Raw genomic sequence first — 24,575 nt, forward strand, 5'->3', positions numbered from 1 at the left:
ATCTCACTCTTGAGCCTTGTAGATGGTGGACAGGCTGTGGGGAGTTAGGGGGTGAGGTACTCACCTCAGGATTCCTCGCCTCTGACCTGCTCTTGTAGTTCAGTCAGTTTAACTCCTATCATCGATTAGACTCCCCTCAAGCTGAGGAAACATACTTCACCTCGAAGGAGGCAGGGCTGCAGATCAAACACTGGGAACTTGTTAACAGTCAGAGATTATAGTTGCAAATAAAGGTGCGGTGATCAATACTAAATGTTCAGGCATAATTAAAGCTGGATTTATCCAGCAGCTGAGTAGCAAATCATTAATAAACAAGAGTTATTTAAGAAACTAGGATACTCGGGTCACAAGGGCCCTGTAAATCAGAACAGCAGGCAGTGAATATAAATGCTGGCAGAAAAGAGCACTGGATGCACAACACTGCCAACACATAGATAAGGAATGAGCAGTGGTAAGATAGTTGGTGCAGATAAGCATGCGCTAATCAATAAAATAAGCACAGCCTGACAGCACTTGAGATCTTCAGGAGACAAATTACTTGGAGAGGGGAGAAAGAGAGAGAGAGATGAAAGGGACGGGGAGGATATCACTTGTTTTATGCTCAGTAGGTAAGCTGAAGGGAGGACCTTGGTGAGGACAAGATGGAGTGGAGTTTGTCTCCGAGCAAAGTTCGGTTCAAATTCGCTTCCTCGCTGAAGGTTCGCCTTCCCTGACGAGCTTCCACTGTTGTCCAGCATCGTCCACACACAGTCTTCAATGCCCTTCGGTCTCCGCAACAACAACTTGCTTTTACAGTAAATAGCAGAGTGTTCCTGGCCGCTTTGCAGGACCTTTATCAAAGGCAGTTTAGAGAGACCGATGACCAAAAGCTGGGTTGAAAGGCTACGAGAAGAATTGGAGGAGGAGGAGAGAGGGGGTTGGTGAATTTCAGTGCGGAGAACCCCAGCAGCTGAAAATGGCCCCCCTTTGGTGGAGCAACTAATCTCGGGGGTGGTCAAGAGGGCAGTATCATGTTGGACAAGTGTCTCCAGTGAACTCCTCTGTTTACAATGGAAAGGACAGACCTACCACCGGCTGTATAACGGTCCCCAGGCATTTATTTAGACAGTAACAAACCATTGTTCTGTGATCTAGAGAGATAACCACAACTCAGTGTAGTGACTAACGCAACGACCAACAATACTGAGAAACAAAGGACTGCGGATGCTGGAATCTAGATAAACACAATGATGCTGGAGGAACTCAGCAGGCCAGGCAGCATCCGTGGAGAAATAGCTTTACAGCACAGGAAACAGGCCCTTCGGCCTAACTCATCCATGCTGACCAAGGTGCCTACCTGAACTAGTCCCATTTGCCTGCATTTGGCCCGTATCCCTCTGAACCTTTCCTATCCATGTACCTGTCCCAAACGTCTTTTAAATGTAAATTGCACCTGCCTCTACCACCTCTTCTGGCAGCTCGTTCCAGAGACCAACTGCCCTCTGTGGAAAAACTTGCCCCTCAGGTCTGTTTTAAATCTTTCCCCTCTCAGACCTAAACCTATGCAGATGAAAAACACGACGATGCTGGAGGAACTCAGCAGGCCGGGCAGCATCCGTGGAGAAAAGCAGGCGGTCAACGTTTCGGGTCAGGACCCTTCTTCAGGACTGAAGATAGGAAGAGGGGAAGCCCGATATATAGGAGGGAAAAGCAGAGCAGTGATAGGTGGACAGGAGAGGGGAGGCGGGGTGGGCACAGGGTGGTGATAGGTAGATGCAGGTAAGAGACAGTGATGGGCAGGTGCGGGGGAGGAGGGGAGAGCAGATCCACCGGGGGACGGGTTAAAGGTAAGGAGAGAGGGGGGAGAAAAGGGCTAGGAAAGGGAAGGAGAGAAGAAGCACGGTTGGGGGGGCTGGTGGTTGTGGGGAAGGGGGGTGGGGATTACTGAAAGTGGGGGAATTCAATGTTCATGCTGTCAGGCTGCAAGGTTCCAAGACGGAAAATGAGGAGCTGTTCCTCCAGTTTGCGCTTAGACTTCTCCCGGCAGTGGAGGAGGCCGAGGACTGACGTGTCAGTGATAGTGTGGGAGGGGGAGTTGAAGTGACCGACAACGGAGAGACGCCCTCTAGTTCTAGACTCTGCTACCCTGGGAAAAAGACCATGACCATCCACCTTATCTATGCCCCCCATGGTTTTATAAACCTCCATAATGTCACCCCTCAGCCTCCTTCACTCCAGGGAAAACTGTGTCCCGGCCTGTCCGCTCTCTCCTTATAACTCAAGTCCTCCGGTCCTGGTAACATCCGTGTGAATCTTTTCTGCACCCTCTCCAGCTCAATCACATCCTTGCTCTCGCGTGCCGACGCAGCACTCCCAGTGCAGTCTCATTGAAATGTCATTAATCAGTCCTGATGCAGGGTTTCAAACAGAAAAGTCGGCAGTTCCTCCCCCCCCCCCCCCCCCCCCCTCCCCCCCACAGATGCTGCTCAACCTGCGGAGTTCCTCCAGCAGTTTGTGTGTTGCTCTGGATTCCAGCATCTGCGGTCTCCTGTGTCTCTCTGAAATGTCATTATGTTTGATATTCGACCTTTAACAAGAATGTTTCGAAGGGGAACTATCCGAGTTTATCAGCAAGCTGAAAGCTCAAGGAGTGAGTGGGTTTTTCCTCTCGTAACACATCAATGGAGCTTGGGAGACAGCCAGACTTGTCAGGAAGAAGGGTTGTCGGGAGTATATTCAAATCATCGAGACACAAGGCAACAAGGAAGGTCAAAGTCGAGTTTATTGTCATATACACAAGTACATGTACAATGAAAGACTTGCTTACAGCAGCATCACAGGCACATAGCGTCAGATAAGCAACATTCACAAGAAAATGAATTATAATGAATTGACCTGTACGATCGGTATGCAAGACAAGTTTTTCACTGTACCTCGGTACAAATGACAATAATAAACCAATACCAATACCAAAACATAAATTAAACACAATTTTTACAAGAAGGAACACAATTAGAACAAAAAAACAATGTCCGTTTTGGTGCAAAGAGGTCACAGTGTTGTTATAACTGAGGCAGTGAATAGGGTTGTGCTGGTTGGTTAAGAACCGAATGGTTGAGGGGAAGTTGGTTGAAAAGGTCCAGCAACAGTCTGAGTCATGGAGAGCGGGTGATGTTACAGCAGAGGGAGTAGGTGGCTCAGCTGACACCCATTGTTATATGGTCCAAAGCTCACCCCTGGGTTAAATGCGTGGGAGAGAACCTGGCTCGGTTTAAGACAGAAGCCGGGGCAGTGGGTGGAGCTGGTGGTCAGGGACCAGAGCTCGGGGCAGGGAGCGACGACTGAAGGCCGACGTCGGCCGGAGGGTGAGGTCCCGTCGCCCGGCCGTACCTGGGGTGTGGGGAAGCAGGCCACCACCTTCCCCGGCCATGTTGCACAGGAACGGGAAGTGGACGGAAGAACGGGCAGGGCCAGCGACGAGCGGTGGAGGAGCCATTGCACACGAACCTAATACCGGGACTGGACAAGGGGAAGAAAGGAAGCAGGCAAGAAATACAGCACAGAAACAGGCCCTTCAGCCCAACAAGTCCATGACGACCAGGATGCCGCTTCTAAACTAGTCCCATCTGCCTGCGTTTGGCCCGTATCCCTCTAAAACTTTCCTGTCCATGTACCTGTCCGAACACCTTTTAAATGTTGTCATTGTACCCGCCTCTACCACTTCCTCTGGCAGCTCGTTCCATATACCCACCACCCTCTGTCTCACAGCACAGAAGCAGGCTCTTTGACCCATCACGACCCCAACTGTTTGTGGGGACACGATGGCTCCGGAATAGAGAGACAAAGAGAGCTGGAGGAAGCCTTGAAGCGGCAACGGTTCCAAGGTGCCTCCAGAGTGACCACAGACCATCCACGTCAGCTTCGTCAGCCCCGCTGTTAAGGTGGTGATTGAGCTTGTCCTGAGGCAAGAGAGACGGATATAAGAAGAAAATTCAACCAGGAGAGGCAGAGGGAAACGAGGCAGAGGGAAACAAGGCAGAGGGGAGCAACTCAGAGTTGGAATATCCAGACCAATTAGAAGAGGCGCGGGTGAAGTGGCCCGACACAACATCTGGTACAGCTTGGACAGGTCAGAAACCTCCATGGCTGTCGGAGGATCTCAGCCTGTACCTACAGTTTCTGTGCTGTGTGAAGAAGTTGGTCCTCCCGTCACTTTTAAACCTTTCACCTTGAGCCTGCGTCTTTGGTTCCATTTCGCCGGGAAAGAGACTGTGCGCATTCACCCTACCGAATGCCCCTCGTGATTTTACGCACCCCTGTGAGATCACCCTTCGGGTCTCCAGTGCTCCCGGTTACTCCAGCCAGGAGATGCATTGAAGGCTGCTCCTGTGCTCAATTCTCAGTGGCAGATGATCTGTTGCTTTTCAGAGTGCGGTGCTGAATTACCACGGCCCCTCTGCTCTGCACCCCCCGCCCCTCGGAGATAACGTCGGCTGCCTCCGACGCCGTGAAGGGCAGCATTTCATTTGCAATTCTGGGTTTGGACTCGCTGACCTCCCTGCCCAGGTGTCTGATCTTCAGAGGGGAGGGCTGACTGACGGGGAAGGAATCAGTAACGTGCTGGCGGGCGAACTGTGAGCTGGGCTGGGAGCGCGGACAAGGATGCAAAATTCCAGAACTTTTCAGGAGCTTCAGAACGATGCTGTGTAGTTCAACACGGGCCATCAGCCCCAGCTAAACATGTGTGGCTTATGTCACGCTGATGTCATCATGTCACGTGATATATTTGCATAATTGTATGCAAACAGCCACACTGCATTCCTCTTTGAAGTGATGTATACTCAGCCAGGACAGACTTGGGCTTTTATCCGGCTTCCTTCAATGTCCAGACCTTCTGCAGTAGGTCTGGGTGTCTGGGACTGCACTGCGTTGAAATGGGGAAGGTGACTCACTGTTGCTCTGTGGTCTTCAGCAGTGGCTTGCTCTGTATCCACCTCAGGTACAGATACGTCACCACATATCCCATCACGTATCCACCTCAGGTACAGATATGTCATCACATATCCCTTCAGTTGTCTGCCTTGGATATAGACACACCATCACATACCTCTTCACGTATCTGCAGGTACAGCTCTTGCTGAGATCCTCCGACAGCCATGGAGGTTTCTGACCTGTCCAAGCTGTACCAGATGTTGTGTCGGGCCACTTCACCCGTGCCTCTTCTAACTGATCTGGACATTCCAACTCTGAGTTGCTCCCCTCTGCCTTGTTTCCCTCTGCCTCTCCTGGTTGAATTTTCTTCTTATATCCGTCTCTCTGTGCCCCAGAACCAGGACAAGCTCAATCACCACCTTAACAGCGGGGCTGATGAAGCTGACATGGATGGTCTGTGGTCACTCTGGAGGCACCTTGGAACCGTTGCCGCTTCAAGGCTTCCTCCAGCTCTCTTTGTCTCTCCATTCCGGAGCCATCGGGTCCCCACGAACGGTTGGGGCTGTGATGGGTCAAAGAGCCTGTTTCTGTGCTGTGAGACTTCATACCTCTGCTACCCTGTGACCATGACATTACACGAAGCATTCAACCAGATGCAACATGAGATGAGCTCCATTTGTGGGCTCTAACTTCTTTTGTGCTCTGTGTTGTGCCATTGTGTAGAGTGATCCATCACAACCCTGCATCCCAAGGCTCCTGACCTACCCGCTCAGTGCGTACAGCGACGGGAATCCAGGAAATGGTCACTTGCTTTCTAGGCAGAAGTCAACATGAGCGATTTGCAATGGTTGAGTCAAAACTCCATGTTTGACATGTAAATTAGAGTAGTAATACATCACAGAAACAGGCCCTGCAGCCCACTGGGTCTGCACTTGACCGTCAACCACGCATCTACACCAATCCTACACTAAGGTAGCGTATTGGTTAGCGCGACGCTATTACAGCGCCAGCGACCCGGGTTCAATTCCTGCCGCTGTCTGTGAGGAGTTTGTACGTTCTCCCCGTGTGTCTGCGTGGGTTTCCTCCGGGTGCTCCGGTTTCCTCCCACCTTCCAAAGACGCACGGGTTAGGAAGTCGTGGGCGTGCTATGTTGGCGCCGGAAGCGTGGCGACACTTGCGGGCTTCCCCCCAGAACACTCGACGCAAAAAGATGCATTTCACTGTGTGTTTCGATGTACATGTGACCAATAAAGATACCTTATGTTACCGCTGCGCTACCGTACCGCGTCAGGACTGAGAGAGGGGAGATAGCCAGTATAAAGTGGAGAGAGGCGGGGCTGGTAGGTGATAGGTGGAAGCAGGTGAGGTGGGGGTTTGATGGGCAGACGGAGCCAGGTGGCGGAGGGGATAGGAAGGGAAGTCCGGGGAGCAAAGCCCACGTGGATGGGTGTGTCGGTGATGGGCAGATAGCACTGGGAAAGGTGGATGTATCTGCCTTGCATCCGATGACTCCTGTATTGGTGTCTCTGAGATAGTCATCATATCTGCATGACAGCGTCATAGAGCAATACAGCACGGATACAGGCCCTTCTGCCCAACCAGTCCATGCCGACCATTGTGCCCATCCAACTAGTCCCAATTTCCTGCATTCAGCCCATATCCCTCCAAGCCCCACCCCTCCATATACCTATCCAAGTGCTTCTTACGTGATACCATTGAACCTGCCTCACCCGCTTCCTGTGACAGCTCATTCGATCTACTCACCACCCTCTGTGTGGAAACGTTGCCCCTCAGGTCCCTTTTAAACCTTTCCCTTCTCACCCTAAATCCATGCCCCCTAGTTTTGGACTCCCCTACCCTGGGGAAAAGACTGTTACCGTCCACTTCTATAAGGTCACTCCTCATTTTCCTCCATTCCAAGGAATAACGACCTCGCCTGGCCAACCACTCCCTATAACTCAGGCCCTCCAGTTGCTGGTAACATCCTCGGTAAATCTCCGCACTCTTTCCAGTTTAACCCCATCTTTCCTATAACAGGACGACCAAAACTGTACCCAGTGCTCCAAGTGCGGCCTCACCATCCACTCGTACAACTGCAACATAATGTCCCAGCTCCTGTACTCAGTGCCCTGACTGATGAAGGCCAGCGCGCTAAATGCCTTCTTCACCACCCTGTCCACCTGTAACGCCGCTCTCAACAAACTATGCTCTTATACTCCTAGGTCCCTCTGTTCCATTCCACCCCTTTGTGCCCTATCAGTGTGAGTCCTACACTGGTTTAACTTTCCAAACTGCATCACCTCACACTTGCCACTCCTCAGCCCACTTCCCCAACTGATCAAGATCCCCCTGGAGTCTACGATAACCTTCTTCACTATCAACAACACCTAATTTCGTGTCATCTGCAAACCTACTGATCAAGCCTTGTGCATTCATATCCAACTCATTGATATAAATAACAAGGGTCCCAACACCGACCTGTGTGGCACACCAAAATTGGATAGGCATGTGGGCGCTGAATACACCTGCCATTTAGGGTTTAGCCCTCTGAGCCGATCTCTGTCCAGTGCCAGTTCCCTGCGTAGGCACCTACAGCAATCAGTAACTCGCGCATTGCCTCAGGATCTTCGGCACTTTAGCTGAATGGGTTATGCGAGTACCTTTGCCCCTTCTGAAGGGTGGTGATTTGAGTTTCTTGCATCGTGTCCTTCGCTGTAACAGCATGCCGGTGTCAGGTCTGTGTTACCAGCCACACTGTGGACTGGCACTTTGCCCGTGGAGCCTTGCCACATGCCACCACGGTCACCCTTCGTGCACAAGGCACACAGATTATCGGAGCAGAGGCCTTCTCTGCATCGCTGCAGCTGTGGGGAGGACTCCCTCTGTGTTGGCGTCCCTCGGTGTTGGGGACTCTGCTTCCATCTGTCACCGTGCGTTCACACGTGCAAACTGGCGCTTGGTGCCTCTTTCTTCAAGGAGTAAGCACGAGGGAAGGTCCTCCTGATTCCCACCGCTTGCAGTCATGTGACACTGCCCGCGTTCCTGGTCACGTGATGCTGCCCTCGTCTCTGCCCTGTGACTAGCAGTTCCCTTTCCCTTGGTGGCTGGTGACAGATGGAGCTCTTTGGCACTTTTGTTCACAAGCTCCACTGAAGATAGTGCGTCAGTCACATGTGAGGCTCTCTGAAGCCAGCAGCTTGGCCTGGATCCTTCCAGCATGCAAACCTCACACCAAGCTTTCTCCAGCACGTGATCCACACACACTCCAAGGTTACCTGCCTTGATGCTGTGACAATACATCAGGTACCGTTCCACCCGATCCGTAGTGCTGGCTCCCTCAAGCGCTGAAGGCTTTGTTCCCTTCCAGTTTGTGTACGTTTTGCGGAGTGAGGCACAGGGAAATAAGGAGAGGGGGAATTAAACTACTGGGACTGTACCCCTAGCAGCGGGCATGGACCCGATGGGATGAATGGCCTGTGAGTGAGCGTGTGATGTGCTTTGGAGGTGATTTCCATGAGCAAAGTATCTTCTTTCCCAGGAGTGTCCGGTGCCTGTGTGTTCCCAGGAACGCCACTGGCCATGGGCAACGTTCCCCGTCTGAGGCGTGAATGACGCACACCTTGTGAGACCAGTGTCTCCTCGTCACCATCTTCATTCCACCCTTCCTTTCCAACGGCGACGCAGTGCTCAAGCCTCCTGCTCGTTTACCCTTCTGCCACCGGTTCCCCCTGCCCTCTGCCCTGCTTTGAGCGGTGAGTCCTGCTGCCGGAACCTCTCCTCTCTCCCCCATCTCTTCCCCACCCACCCGCAGCCCACCCAAGGACCTCGGCGCTCGGGCACTTCCTTCCCCGCAGTGGGCACCGTCGCCAAGCAACCATCCCAAACCTCCGCTAAGGCTTTTCCAAATGGCACCTCCTCTCTCCTCGGCCAACGCTCCCCTGTAGTGGAGACTATCCTCGTCACCAGTTGCGACCAACTGGGAACCGGGCTCAGGTCAAGTCGAGTCGAGTTTATTGTCACATGCACAAACGCGGCGAGGAAAAGCTTGCTCGCAGCAGCATCACAGGCACGTAGATACAGACAGCACACAGAATATTAATTAGACCATAGAACATAGAACAGTACAGCACAGGAACAGGCCCTTCGGCCCACGATGTTGTGCTGAACTAATTAAGCGAATGACACCTAATCCCTTCTGCCTGCACATGGTCCATATCCCTCCAGTCTCTGTACGTTCCCCTGCCTATCTAAGAGCTTCTTATTTGCCTCTTATCACCTTCCCTGGCTACGCATTCCAGGCACCCACCACTCTCTGTGTTAAAAGACTTGCACCGCACGTCTCCTTTGAACTTCCCCCCTCTCAAAAATGCCTGCCCTCTAGTATTAGACATTTCAACCCTGGGAGAAAGATACCAGTTGCCTACTCTACGCCTCTCATAATCTTACAAATTTCTATCAGGTCTTCTCACAGCCTCTGCCGCTCCAGAGAAAACAACCCAAGTTTGTGTCCGACCTCTCCTTATAGCACATGCCCTCTAATCCAGGCCGCCTCCTGGTAAACCTCTTCTGCACCCTCTCCAGAGCCTCCACATCCTTCCTATAATGGGGTGACCAGAAATGAATGCAATCCCCCAGATGTGGCCTAACCAGAGTTTTATAAAGCTGCAACATAACTTCCTGACTGGAACTCAGTGACTCGACTAATAAAGGCAAGCATGCCGTACGCCTACATTATACATAAATTATATAAAACAGCAAAGATGGGGAGAAAAAATTCAGTGCAAAAACGAGACCTTAGTGGAAAAAAAATGCACAATCAGAGACAACTCTGTGGCAGTGCAGGAGGTGGTCCATAGTGTCCCGTTGCTGAGGTAGGATTAGGGTTGTACAGGTCAGTTCAAGAACCTGATGGTTGTCGGAAAGTAGCTGTTCCTGAACCTGGTGGTGTGGGACTTCAGGCTTCTGTACCTCCTGCCTGACGGTAACAGCGAGAAGAGGGCATGACCCAGATGCTGCGGATCGATGACAGATGCCGCCTTCTTGAGGCTGCTCCTCCTGTAGATGCCGTCGATGGTGGGGAGGGCTGTGCCCGTGATGGACCGGGCTGCATCCACCACTCTCTGCAGCCTCTTGCGTTCCTGTGCATTGGAACTGCCGTACCAGACCGTGATGCAGCCAGTCAGGATACTTTCAACAGGGCAACTGTAGAAGTTAAGAGTATTTGGTGACATGCCAAATCTCCTCAAGCTTCTAAGAAAGTGGAGATTTCTTAAAATTTTTTTAAAAATTTTTAACGTGGTAACAGGCCCTTTCCTGCCCAACGAGTCCGCGCCGCCCATTTTAAACCCGTATTAACCTACCCGTACGTCTTTGGAATGTGGGAGGAAACCGGAGCACCCGGAGGAAACCCACACAGACACAAGGGGGAGAACGTACAAAACTCCTTACAGACAGCGGCGGGAATCAAACCCCGATTGCTGGCGCTGTAATAGCGTCGCGCTAACCGCTACGCTACCGTGCCACCCAATTTCAAGCAAGCTCCGGTGATAAGAATGTTCTAGAAGGCACAAGCAGCTTGAGAATTAGGGTTGGTAACTCTATTACGGACTAACCAGTGGTGTTTACATCTTGATGAAATCCTTGTTACATAATCAGATGACCATCGAGCCGTGTTTATTGTTGTCACGGGCACAAGTACACATATTCACCACAGAGTCTGTGCAGGGTAGAGTCGCAAGGTCACCGTTATACGTCTAAATCAGTGGCAGGGTCCTTCATTCTCAAGCCATTTGTGTCCACGGGCCATTAAATCTGCCTTGCTGGCTTTTAGTTTCCTGATGGATATTGGCCAGTGCCCTTAACACTGGATGCAAGGGCCCTTGCATGAGGTCCAGCACTCTGGGTCATCAACGCTTCTCCCCGAGCAGGGGGCAGGCGATTAATTCCCATCCCACCGACTCTGTCACTGACCCCTCCCCCCCCACCTCCCGGGTTCCCCCAAGCGCCGCTCACAGTCGTAACCAGGATGAGCAATCCTTTGAATGACACTCACCGAGAAATGTAATTGGGGAGGGAGATATAAAAATGGGAGACTGATCGCTGAGAGCTCCATCATTCATTCCGAACCCGCTCTCCAGTCCTTAATTTTATTTTCATTTATAATTCAGAAGAGGAACAGCACTCCAGGTATTCTGTCTTGACCACTGATTCAAATCAGGACCATTTGTCTTTGTTACCTGGGTTTAAGTAAACAGACTAATCAGGGATGATTTATTTAACTTCTGCAGTGAGACTAACACACAAACTTGTCTGGGTCCCTCTACACATGCACTTAGCTGCCACTGTTGATGTCGAAGGTGTTAAATAATTAGGCGAACTCTTCTTTAGACAACTGCGCTTCAGAATAGTGTTTGTGGAGCCTCACACTTAATTCACAATCAGTGCCCACTTTCACTGTACCTGCACACCCAACTCACAGTGCGTCAATTCCACCCTCTCACTGCGCACCAGGTTCCCCCGCACTCAATTCATATTGACTGTGCCCCTGTTCCCCCCCCCCACACACACACACAGAATCCCCCCTCTTTCACACATACACACACACACACACACACACACACACACAGAATCCCCCCCTCTCTCTCTCACACACACACACACAGAATCCCCCTCTCTCTCACACCCACACACACACACACCCACACACCCACACACAGAATCCCCCCCTCTCTCTCTCACACACACACAGAATCCCCCTCTCTCTCTCACACACACACACACACACACACACAGAATCCCCTCTCTCTCTCTCACACACACACACACACACACACACACACACACACACACACACACACACAGAATCCCCCTCTCTCTCTCACACACACACACAGAATCCCCCTCCCCACACATACAAAGTGTATAGTCTGTGCACAAATTTCACCCTCACACCCAATTCACAGTTTAAACATAGAACAGTGCAGCACAATGTCTGTGCCAAACACGATGCCAAATTAAGCGAAATCCCTTCTGCCCGCATGTGATCCCATTTTCCTCCACTCCCTGTATATTCATGTGTCTGTTTAAAAGCCTCATGCTGGTATCGTATATGCCTCCACCACCACCCCTGGCAGTGTGTTCCAGGCACCCACCACTCTCTGTAAAACAAAACTTGTCCTGCACAGCCCCTTTAAACCTCCCCCCTCTCGCCTTAACGCAATGCCCTTTAGTATTCGACATTCCTACCCTTGGAGAAGGATTCTGACTGTCTACCCTATCCACGCCTCTCATAATTTGACAAACTTCTATCAGGTCTCCCCTCAGCCTCTGATGCTCCAGAGAAAACAACCCAAGTTTGTCCAACCTCTCCTTATAGCTCGTACCCTCTAATCCAGGCAGCATCCTGGTAAGCCCCTTCTGAACCTTCTTCAAGGACTCCACATCCTTCCCGTAATGGGGCGGCCAGAACTGCATCACACTCAGTTCTCCCAGAGCGTGCACGTTTTACACCCGCGCCCAAAATCTCACTGAGTGTGTCCTGTACCATTGTCAAACCCAATTTGCACTAAACCAAGCTTACACTCAATGCTCCCGGAGTGTGCATCGGATCAAGGCCACGCCAATTGCACTTCTCCCTGTGCCTGCCCTGCTTACAGTTCTTGCTCCCAGTTCCTGTTCCACACTAGGTTTGGTCTAATCGGCAATTAAGATAAGATGAGATCTCTTTATTAGTCACACGTACATCAAAACACGCAGTGAAATGCACCTTTTGCGTAGAGTGTGCTGGGGGGCAGCCCGCAACTGTCGCCACGCTTCTGGCGCCAACACAGCGCGTCCACAACTTCCTAACCCCTACGTCTTTGGAATGTGGGAGGAAACCCACGCAGACACGGGGAGAACGTACAAGCTCCTTACAGACAGCGGCCGGGAATTGAACCCGGGTCACTGGCGCTGTATAGCGTTATGCTAACTACTGTGCTATTTCCCCTTGTCTCTCAGCCTTGCACTGACCGGTCTCCCAGGAGACTCCCTGTCACAGCAGCGGAGCCTCTGCATTGAGCTGATTTGTCAGTAACTCTCAACTGCGCCCGAGCTGTTTTGATTGCCTGCCCTTGTTGCCTGCCTGGAGGTCATTGTCCACTGATGGCTGATCACCCCCAGGATCGGGGAGGGGGGTTGGGGGCAGCTCCCCGCCTCCAACCCTCCTCCCCCAATGCCATGTGCCGTTCCAGTTATACCATCTCCTGCCCTGCTTGTGAAGAGTCTCCGGCTCCCACACTGGCCTCGACAGTCACCTCAGGACCCGGAGAGCCAGAGTGGAGGCACGTCATCCTGAATCCCCCGGGGACTGCCTCGCAATTAAGAAGACAGTGCAGCAGGTAGAGCCACTGCCTCATGGCACCAGAGACCTGGGTTTGATTCCGATCCCCGCTGCTGTCTGTGTGGAATTTGCCCATTCTCCCTGTGACCGTGTGGGTTCCCCCCACACCCCACCGGGTGCTCCAGTTTCCTCCCACGTCCCCAAGACTTCCAGGTTGGTTAATTAATTGGCCGCTGTAAATTATCCCTCATGTGTGGGTGAGTGCTAGAATCTGGGGAGGGGGGGGGGAGCCGATGGGAATGTAGAGAGAATGGAATGGGATTGGTGTAGATGGGTACTTGATAGTTGGAATGGACTGGATGGGCTGAAGGGCCTGATGTATACTTAGATGCCTCCATGATAGCAATGTGAAGAGGTAACTGGTTCGAGTCTAAGATAAGATAAGATGAGATCTCTTTATTAGTCACATCTACATCGAAACACACAGTGAAATGCATCTTTTGCGTAGAGTGTTCTGGGGGCAGCCTGCAAGTGTCGACACGCTTCCGGCGCCAACACAGCACGCCCACAACTTCCTAACCCGTACGTCTTTGGAATGTGGGAGGAAACCGGAGCACCCGGAGGAAACCCACACATCATTAAGATGGGTTTAACTTAGAACAAGAACTCTTAAGAATAAGAACCAGGAGGATAGAGGGACAAGGGCTCAGGTATGAAGTAACGGGGACCAGCGACAGAAATGTTCCCAACGCTTCGTTCTGCTTTGAGATCTTTGCGTAAAGATGCCACGCAGAAATGTCGTGGCACATCTCCCAGCTCAGCCAAACAGCAGCCGGACTATTCACTTGGACTCAAAGAGCCGTGCGGAGGGAGGACGAGGCTGGGGGGAGGGACGAGGTTGGGCAACTGGCCTTCCCCTGGCTTCTGCGGCTGTTACCCTGGTTGGGGAGGGGGGGCACGGTGGTGGAGGAGGTCGATAGAACAGGTGAAGTGAATGTCAAGCACAAGGTCAGTGAGGTGTGAACATAGTCCCGACCCTGCATGGACTCTGTTCCCCAGCCCCTCACTCCACCCCCCCTCCCCAACCCCGGCAGCTGCCTGGGGTTCAGGCAGACCCTGCCGTATCTAAATCACTCATCCCTCCCGGGACAGACAGGCCCCAGTAACCTTGGTAGATTCACCCCCTGCCTCAGCGTCTCTGGCGCTGGCACCCTGACTGGTGAGTGGAACGTGTGCGTTCATGGATACCACGAATGCAGGATACACAAGGGTCTCCTGCAGAGAAGCAGGAATGTGCAGGAACGTAAGAAGCTGCAGGGAGTGGTGGACTCAGCCCAATACATCGTGGGCACATCCCTCCCCACCATTGGTGTTATCTACATGAGGCACTGCCTTAAGAAGGCAATGTCCATCATCAAAGATCCCCGCCATCCGGGCCATGCCATCTTCTCACAGCTACTGTCAGGCAGGAGGTACAGAAGCCTGAAGTCCCCACACCACCAGGTTCAAGGACAGCTACTTCCCTTCAATCATTTGGTTCTTGGACCGACCGGCACAGCCCTAATCACTACCTCAGATAAGAGATAAGATCTCTTTATTAGTCACATGTACATCGAAACACACTGTGAAATGCATCCTTTGCGTAGAGTGTTCTGGGGGCAGCCCGCAAGTGTCGCCACGCTTCCGGCGCCAACATAGCACGCCCACAACTTCCTAACCCGTACGTCTTTGGAATGTGGGAGGAAACCGGAGCACCCGGAGGAAACCCACGCAGACACGGGGAGAACGTACAAACTCCTTACAGACAGTGGCGGGAATTGAACCTGGGTCACTGGCACTGTAAAGTGTTACGCTAACCGCTACACTACCGTGCCTATGACCACTTTGCACTACAGTGGACTCTTTTGTCCCAATTATGTTCCTTTCCGTATAATTTATGTTTAATTTATGTTTTCTTGTGAATGCTGCTTTTCTGATGCTCTGTGCCTGTGATGCTGCTGCAAGTAAGTTTTTCATTGCGCTGTGCAGACACGTACTTGTGCACGTGACAATAAACTCGACTTTAATCCCTGGAATCTCTAGCCCTCTCCGACCACTCCAAGTGGAGAAGGAGAACTCAGGGTAGGATTGAGAACCAGGAGTCCGTGCATCATGAACACACAGAGGCCCTGTGTAACTGCGGAAGGAGCTCACCACCTCACCACCCACCCCATCGGGCACCCCCTGCCCCCACCCTGTGACACGGCCGGAGCGGAGCAGTGGCGGTGGGGGGGGGGGGGGGGGGGAGGGGTGCCACACATCAGCCTCCTCTGAAGCCGCAGGACTAGTGGAAGCAGATCACCTTCGACCCCGAGGGGCTGCCTCGGAAGGAGAAGGGTGGATTCTTGGAGAGTGAGGGAATGGGGATGAGGAAGGGTGAAGTGGAATGAAGGTAGAAGATCGGCTATGATTGAGGGAGAAAAGATCTGCTTCTGCATTTATTTCTTATAGATAGATAGATGGAACATAGAACACTACAGCACAGTACAGGCCCTTTGGCCCACAATGTTGTGCCGACATTTTATCCTGCTCTAAGATCTATCCCTCCCACACAGCCCCCCCAGGAAATCCTAACGTCCCAGGAAATTAGATTTCATTAGATTCAGACTGCAGAGCCAAGAAAGTTACTACTTTAAGCAAGTCCAAGAACAGGCTAATGGCAGAGGCAGCAACCTTCAAGAAAAAGAACTGAAGGCATTACAACTCAAAGGTTCACATTTTCTGAGCCACGTTACCTTTCAATTGTTTTAGTTTTAGTAAACAAGAATAATTAACAGTTATGTTCCCATATTTCAAGCCGACAGCCAATGTGCAGAGGGAGCTGGTTATTCAGTTGCCGATCCAACTGGACAGACTCATCACAGGGTCTGCGTTGCCCAGAGACGCACGTCAGAACCGGGGTGAGCCTTGGTGTCAGATCCCTTACCCCGCGCCCCCCCCCCACCCCTCCCATCCCAGGTCACTGTGACACGAAGGGGCCAGTGGCGCTCGTGTTGTTACTCAGAAGCACTGTCCCTTTAAACTCTGGAGGTGGGGGGGGCAGGCAAATACCACCGTGACCAGGGTTCGCGGTTGAAAGACAGTGAGATTGGAGCGGAAGGTCCTCAGAGGGCAGCCAGAGCCAATGATAAAAGGAGCTGTCAGTTCAAGGTAATGGGCTCATATTTTATAGAGCAGTTCCAAAAGCAGGAGCAAGAAGCAAAATAGCTGGGCGTCATTTAAACTTATCTCTGATGCAGTGATTTCAGAACCCAGGACATTGCTGGGTTCCTAGTGAGGTCGCTGAGCAGGTTAGAGTCGTCTTCTGGTGAAATGGGTCTAAGAAATGTTAACTTAATGACTCAGTCAAACTTTCATCTGTTCCAGATGTATTTTCCTCTGCCTTTACACCTCTGTGCTGGGGTGGGTGAGACTCCTGTCCATTCTCTGCCTGGGCAGCTTCCCTGTGCCTTGCATTGCTTTCTCTCTGACTGAACAGTGAAGCTCTGATTGTCCAGCGATCCCAGTCCAGGATCTAGCTCTTCTGTCTTCCCTCTAGCCTCACCAGGGTTCCCCTACTCCCTTTAAGCTCACCCAGCTCACTGAAGGAATTATTATACTGCTGCGTAACATCTTGGTGGGCATGGACCAGTTGGGCCGAAGGGCCTGTTTCCGTGCTGTTTGACTCACATGAATTAATGAATTAAAACTGTGGTGGTGCAGTAATGAGTTAAAAAATCATCAAAAATCAAGTTTATTGTCATATGCACAAGTACATGTGTGCACAGGTGCAATGAAAAACTTACTTGCAGCAGCATCACAGGCATATAACACTAGAGCCACAACACTCACAAGGAAAACATAAATTATACAAGAAAGAACACAATTAGAACAAAATGAAGTCCACTGTAGTGCAAAGTGGTCATGGTGTTGCTAAACTGCAGTGATTAGGGTTGTGCCGGTTGGTTCAAGAACCGAATGGCTGAAGGGAAGTAGCTGTTCCTGAACCTGGTGGTGTGGGGACTTCAGGCTTCTGTACCTCCTGCCCGATGGTAGTTGCGAGAAGATGGCACGGCCCGGGTGGTGGGGAACTTTGATGATGGATGACAGATTATTGGATGATGGATGTAACAGTAGCGGCTTTACCCCCTCCAGAGACTCAGAAAGGCAGGCCTCCCTATTCCATACCTCATCACTTTTTACAGGGACACCATTGAAAGCATGCTGACCTACTGCCTCACCTCCTGGTTTGGTAGCTGCAAGGCTTACGAACAACATCAGCTCAATAGGATGGTGAAGACAGCTGGCAGGATCATTGGTGCCCCTCTCCCCTTTTTGATGGAGATCTATCAGCAACGCTGCGTTCGCAGAGCTATGGCCATCATTAAGGACTCTCATCACCCTCCTCACGACCTGTTTTCCCTCCTGCCGTTGGGGAAGGGATATGGGAGTATCTGCTCTGGATCTAGTAGGATGCTGAACCGCTTTTTCCCACAAACAGTCAGGATCATAAATGGACTGTGTCCCCTTCCCCTTCCACTGACAAGCTCTCCCTCCACACACGCACATACTCACATCAATACAGAAACAGTTTGATCGTTTGTTACCTGAGACGTTGAACTTCATCTCGACCTGAAGAAGCACTTATTAATACATAAATGCACTTTAACAGATATGAATATGTGGTGTTGATATGTTTTTAGTTTTGTTTTAGAGATGTTTTTATAGACTATTTTAGATATTTATCACTGTTTTTTTTTGTTGCACTGATATGAGCTGGTGAGAAACAGTATTTCATTTCTTTGTGTATGTAAATACTCAGGGAAATGACAATAAAGCAAATCTTGAATCTTGAATTTGCCAGTCCGGCACCAGCTCTGAGTGTGCCGGATTGTCAGAGTTTCACCGTAAATTCTACTCCCTGTCCTTGTCGGTATTTGACCCCACATGCTCACCGTGACCTCAGCTCTGCTCAGTGACTTTCCCTTGGTCTGAAGCTGCCTTTTCTGGATCCTCTCTTCTCTCCCTCCCTTCCCTGTCAGATGTAGCTGGGTCTATACACCACCATTACCTGCCTTCACGTTGGGGACCAAGGATTGGTCTGGAGCTGACCCCAGCCTATCACCTCCTGGTGTCAAGGTCAAAAGCACTAATGCTTTCTTCAATCAAAGCTACCCATTCTGTAGGCACCATCATGACACAACTCCCACTGAATCCATTGAGTTCATTTAGTTTAGTTCCTTCCCCAGACAACTGATTTCACCCACCTTATTTTCCAAGTTTGCCCCCTCCTCTGCCTCTTCAGCCGCTCTCTCTCCTGCTGCACGGCTTATGGAGTTGTACAGCACGGAAACAGGCCCTTCGGCCCAACTCGTCCATGCTGAACCAAGGCGCCTTCCTGACCTTAGTCCCACTTCCCCGTGTTTGGCCCATATCTCTCTAAACCTTTCCTATCCATGTCCCTGTCTAGATGCCTTCTAAACATTTTTAATTGTACCTGGTCTCTACAGCTTCTGCACCATTTCAGAGGCATTTAGACACATGAACAGGAGGGGAACGGAAGGTATGGATGTTGTACAGGCAGATGTGCAGTTTTAATTGGCATCATGGTCAGCACAGACATTGTGGGCCGAAGGGCCTGTTCCCGTGCTGCACTGTTCTATGCTCTGTGGGATATCCTGAGCTTGGTGCTACATAAAGGCAGCCTCCTTCTTTCTTTTAAGGGCTTCCGAGTCCCATTCTCCGGCAGCCCACAGTGTTCCCTGGGCCGCTGTCCATGGTGCTGCAGGGTCGGTGTTATTGGGACAGTGCCAGGGGTTCACCCTGAGATCTGAAGGAGACACAGGGGGCAGGAGCAGGGGTTGGCCATCCGCCCCTCCCCGCGCCTGCTCTGCCATTCGTCAGTGACCTTCTACCCCAACGCCAGTTCCCTGCCAAGTCCACATTATCCCTTTAATATCCCGGCATCGAGTGATCTTAGTGCATGAACCCAGTGACCGAACTACAGCCCTCTTTGGGCAGAGAACCCCAAGGATTCACCACCCTTTGAAGAAATGTCCCCTCATTTCAGTCCTAAATGTCCCTCCCTGTATTTTGAGACTGACCCCCTCAGACAGGGACTTCTCTCATGTTCTCAACTCCAGGGAACACAAACCCAGCCTCTTCAACCTCCCCCCGCCCACACTCCATTTGACAGAGTCACCACCCCAGGAACTAGTCCGGTGCACCTTCTCAGCACTCTCTCTGCCGAAACTGTATCCCTTTGTAGTGAAGGAGACCAACATTTTATGCAATACTAGGATGTGGTCTCACCCAAGTCACCTATAATGGCAGCAAGGCATCTTTACTCCTGGACTCAAATCACCTTGTAATAATGGATAAAATTGTCCTTCTAGCTCTTGCTGAACCTGAAAGCTGGCCTGGCCTTCAGTGATCTGTGTACAGGGACACCCAGGTTCTTTGAAACTCAACATTTCCCGGTCTCCCAACAATAAACAAATACTTGAGATATCGAGGGCAGGCACGGTATTATAACGGTTAGTGTAAGGCTTTACAGCACCAGTGATCCAGGTTCAAATCCGGCCGCTGTCTGTAAGGAGTTTGTACGTTCTTCCCGTGTGTCTGCGTGGGTTTCCTCCGGGTGCTCCGGTTTCCTCCCACATTCCAAAGACGTACAGGTTAGGAAGTTGTGGGTGTGCTATGTTGGCGCCAGAAGCGTGGCGACACTTGCGGGCTGCCCCCAGAACACTCTACGCAAAAGATGCATTTCACTGTGTGTTTCGATGTACATGCGGCTGATAAAGAGATCGTATTTTATCTTGGGCGTCCTGAAGTAGAAAACCTCATCCTTGGAGCAGGTGCGGCGGAGGCATCTCTAATGTCCTGGAGTGCCCTTTAATTAATCCCCACACCCCTTCCCCACAACACCCCCACCATGCTTCTCCCCTCTCCTAGCCTCTCTTTTTTCTACCCCCTTTTGTTTCCTCTCTCTCCTTACCTGTGAACCACCCCCCGGTGGACCTGCTCTCCCCTCCTCCCCCGCACCTGCCCATCACCATCTCTTACCTGCATCTACCTCTCACCACCCTGTGCCCACCCCGCCTCCCCTCTCCTGTCCACCTATCACTGCTCTGCTTTTCCCTCCCATATATCGGGCTTCCCCCTTTCCCCATCTTCAGTCCTGAAGAAGGGTCCTGACCCCGAAACGTTGACCACCTGCTTTTCTCCGCAGATGCTGCCCGGCCTGCTGAGTCCCTCCAGCATCGTCGTGTTTTTCATAAACAAATACTCTACCTTTTTTTTTCTATTCCCACTCTCCCCTCCTCTGTCTGGCCTGTCACCCCTTCTTCACCAGATCCACCTGATCGCCTGCCAGCACCCGCTCCACCCTTCCCTACGCCTTTGTATACCGGCCATCTCCCCTCTACCTTCCAGTCCAGATGAAGGGTCTCGACCCGAAATGTCGGCTGTCCGTTTCCCTCCACAGATGCTGCCTGACCCGCTGAGTTCCTCCAGCAGAACGTGTGTTGCTCCAGATTCCAGCATCTGCAATCTCTTGTGTCTCTAGTATATGACCTGCTAGTGTGGTCTAACCTTGTTCATTAGTCTGCTGTATGGGATCTAACCGAGAACCTTCCGTGATTCCAAATGTACCACCTCCATCAATCCCCCCTTATCTTCACAGCCTGAGTGAACTCAGCCTAACACTAGATAAGATCTTTATCAGTCACATGTACATTGAAACACACAGTGAAATGCATCGTTCGCATAGAGTGTTCTGGGGGCAGCCCGCAAGTGTCGCCACACTTCTGGTGCCAACATAGCACGCCCACAACTTCCTAACCCGTACGTCTTTGGAACGTGGGAGGAAACCGGAGCACCCGGAGGAAACCCACGCAGACACGTGGGGGAGAACGTACAAACTCCTTACAGACAGCAGTGGGAATTGAACCCTGGTCGCAGGTGCTGTAAAGCGTTACACTAACCGCTTCACTACTGTGCCTGCCCACTATCATTTTCTATAATCGCGGATGTTTGCTTGGATGGCAGACTCCGTTAGAAGTCCGGAGCTCTCTGAAAGTGGCTGCACAAGTCTATAGGGTGATAAAGAAAGCGTATGGTGTCCGGATCCATGAGGAATCCGCATCCCTCACCTCCCTCCTCCTGTGCCAACATGGGCAGCACTGGAAGGCCGGATCTAAACCCTCCTGAGAGACCCCCCACCCCCCCCCCACCAACAACCAGAAAGTGTCCCGCTGCCCCTGGATTTGAAGGATTGTCTTCCTGCAGGGAGGACTGCTCAGCTGGTACATCACCAGTTCTCCATCTGTACTCTGTGGGAGCCACTCACACCTCCCTTGGCACCAGTCGGAACACACAGCTATTTTTATCATCTGCAAATCTTTACTACAGGAAATGGGATAGTTTCACGTCTGATTTGTCCAGCTTCTTAAAAAAAATTCAGATGAATTAGGTGAACGCACTCCAGTGCTTTTCCTGGGATTGGGGAATCAAGAACTAGAGGCCATAGGTTTAAGGTGAGAGAGGAGAGGTTTAATAGGAACTTGAGGGGCAATTTTTTTACACAAAGGGGTGCTGCAGCAAACCAACCTTCTGTGATTCAGGCACAAGCACCAAGTCCCCTCTGCACAATAGCATGCTGCAACCTTTCACCATTTAAATAATAATCAGGTCTTCTATTTTCCCTTCCAAAGTGGATGACCTCACATTTACCAACATTGTACTCCATCTGCCAGACCCTTGCCCACTCACTTAACCTATCTATATCTCTCTGTGGACTCTCCGCATCCTCTGCTACATCTATTTCTTGGTTTATTGCCTGTGACACTGTAAAGTTATTATTTAGTGACCTATAGAGAACTCCCACCAGTGATTTTTTTTTCCTTTTACTATTCCTAAGGGCAGGCACAGTAGTGTAGCGGTCAGCATGACGCTATTACAGCGCCAGCGACCCGGGTTCAATTCCGGCCGCTGTCTGTAAGGAGTTTGTACGTTCTCCCCGTGTGTCTGCGTGGGTTTCCTCCGGGCGCTCCGGTTTCCTCCCACATTCCAAAGACGTACGGGTTAGGAAGTTGTGGGTGTGCTATGTTGGCGCCAGAAGCGTGGCGACACTTGCGGGCTGCCCCCCAGAACACTCTACGCAAAAAGACATATTTCACTGTGTGTTTCGATGTATATGTGACTGATAAAGAGATCTTGTCTTGTATATGCAACGAGCTGCCAGAGAAAGTGGTTGAGGCAGGTACATTAGCGACATTTAAAAGACACTTGGACAGGTACATGGATAGGAAAGGTTTAGAGGGATATGGGCCAAACGTGGGCAAATGGGGCTAACTTAGATGGGAATCTTAGTCGGCATGGACCAGTTGGGCCGAAGGGCCTCTTCTGTACGACTCCATGACTAATTGTTGCACCTAGTGTTGGGAAGGATACCCCTGTGTTCCCTCGGTTGAAATGGGAGCTACTCCCATTTGGCGCGCAGTGTAATGCCCTCCGTCAATGCTCCATGTGGAACATCACGTGGGAGATCGCAAAGCACAGTCCGAGACGACGTCTGCCTGCAGCGCTGTCTTCCTGAAATGCAGCTCTCCCTGCGTCCAGGGTTCGTGCAGTAACGCCCGACAGTGGGAAGTCCTTCGCTTGGGCAGCGTATCGTGGGTACAGGGGCCTGCGTCAACACCGAAGCAGAGCACTGAGTCCTCCACTGCCCGTACATCGGACATCCCTGCTCTCACAGGGCTGCAGGCCCCTGGGGCCGATCCCCCCGTCCAACATTGGTGCACGTGGGAGCTTGCTGTGCACCACCTACCCTACTCCACAATGTCGACCGCACTTCAGAAGTCCCTTGCTGGCTCCGGGTGGCCCTGACTGCCTCTGACCCGTGAGACGTTGATCGTATTGCAAGCTGTGACTGAGCCTTCCGTCCCTCCTTCCCCACCCAGTCCCTAGCCCACCCCGTCACCCAACAGCATCTGGTTAACATCTGCCTGTCCAACTTTGCTTTAGCACCTGCCTACAACAACAAGTGGGTCCCAGAAAAACGACAAGATAAGGAGGGGAACCAGAGTGTTAGAGCAGGTAGTGAGGTGGACGAGGAAAAAGGTCATGCGAGGACTGCAGGTATAGACAGAAATCAAAGGTTTGTACGTGATAGAAATGTTCTCAGGTGCATCTATTTCAATGCAAGAAGTATTGTAGGTAAGGCAGATGAGCTTAGGGCGTGGGTTGACACGTGGGATTACGACATTATTGCTATTAGTGAGACTTGGTTGCAGGAAGGGCAGGACTGGCAGCTTAATGTTCCGGGGTTCTGTTGTTTCAGACGTGATAGAGGGGTAGGGATGAAAGGGGGAGGGGTGGCATTACTGATCAGGGAAAATATCACAGCTGTGCTTAGACAGGACAGCCCGGAGGGCTCGTCTACTGAGGCCATATGGGTGGAGCTGAGAAAGGTGTGACCACACTAATAGGGTTGTATTATAGACCGCCCAATAGTCAGAGAGAATTGGAGGAGCAAATCTGTAGTGAGGTTGTAGACCGATGTAAGAAACAGAAAGTTGTAATAGTTGGGGATTTTAACTTTCCACCTATTGACTGGGACTCCCACATTGTGAAAGGGCTAGATGGCTTGGAATTTGTCAAATGTGTTCAGGAAAGTTTTCTAACTTAATATATAGAGGTACCAACGAGAGAGAATGCAATACTTGATCTCCTATTAGGGAACCAGACAGGTCAGGTGACAGAGGTATGTGTAGGGGAGCATTTTGGGTCCAGTGACCATAATGTCATTAGTTTCAAGTTAATTATAGATAAGGACAGGTCTGGTCCTCGAGCTGAGGTTCTAAGTTGGAGAAAGGCCAATTTTGTGGAAATGAGAAAAGATCTAGGAAGAGTGGATTGGGACAAGTTGGTTTCTGGCAAGGACGCATTCGGTAAGTGGAAGGCCTTCAAAGGCGAAATTTTGAGAGTGCAGAGTTTGCATGTTCCTGCCAGGATTAAAGGCAAAGTTAACAAGCATAGAGAACCTTGGTTTTCAAGGGATATCGGCGATCTGGTTAAGAAAAAGAGAGTGTATAGCAGGTATAGGCAACTGGGAACAAATGAGGTACTTGAAGAGTATAGAAAATGTAAGAAAATACTAAAGGAGGAAATCAGGAAGGCAAAAAGAAGACATGAGGTTGCTTTGGCAGATAATGTGAAGGTAAACCTGAAGGGTTTCTACAGGTATATGAAGAGTAAAAGGATAGTAAGGGACAAAATTGGTCCCCTAGAAGATCAGAGTGGTCGTCTATGTGTGGAGCCTCAG

The 24,575-nt window shown here is 51.1% G+C and overlaps 1 protein-coding gene across 2 annotated transcripts in view; it reads left to right on the forward strand.

Moving 5' to 3' along the window:
- Positions 1 to 24,575, forward strand: part of tspan4a (tetraspanin 4a) — a 63,452-nt gene that overhangs the window by 12,617 nt on the left and 26,260 nt on the right. The window lies entirely within an intron of this gene.

The sequence above is a fragment of the Pristis pectinata genome, chromosome 14 (genome assembly GCF_009764475.1).
Source record: "Pristis pectinata isolate sPriPec2 chromosome 14, sPriPec2.1.pri, whole genome shotgun sequence".
Lineage (NCBI taxonomy): Eukaryota > Metazoa > Chordata > Chondrichthyes > Rhinopristiformes > Pristidae > Pristis > Pristis pectinata.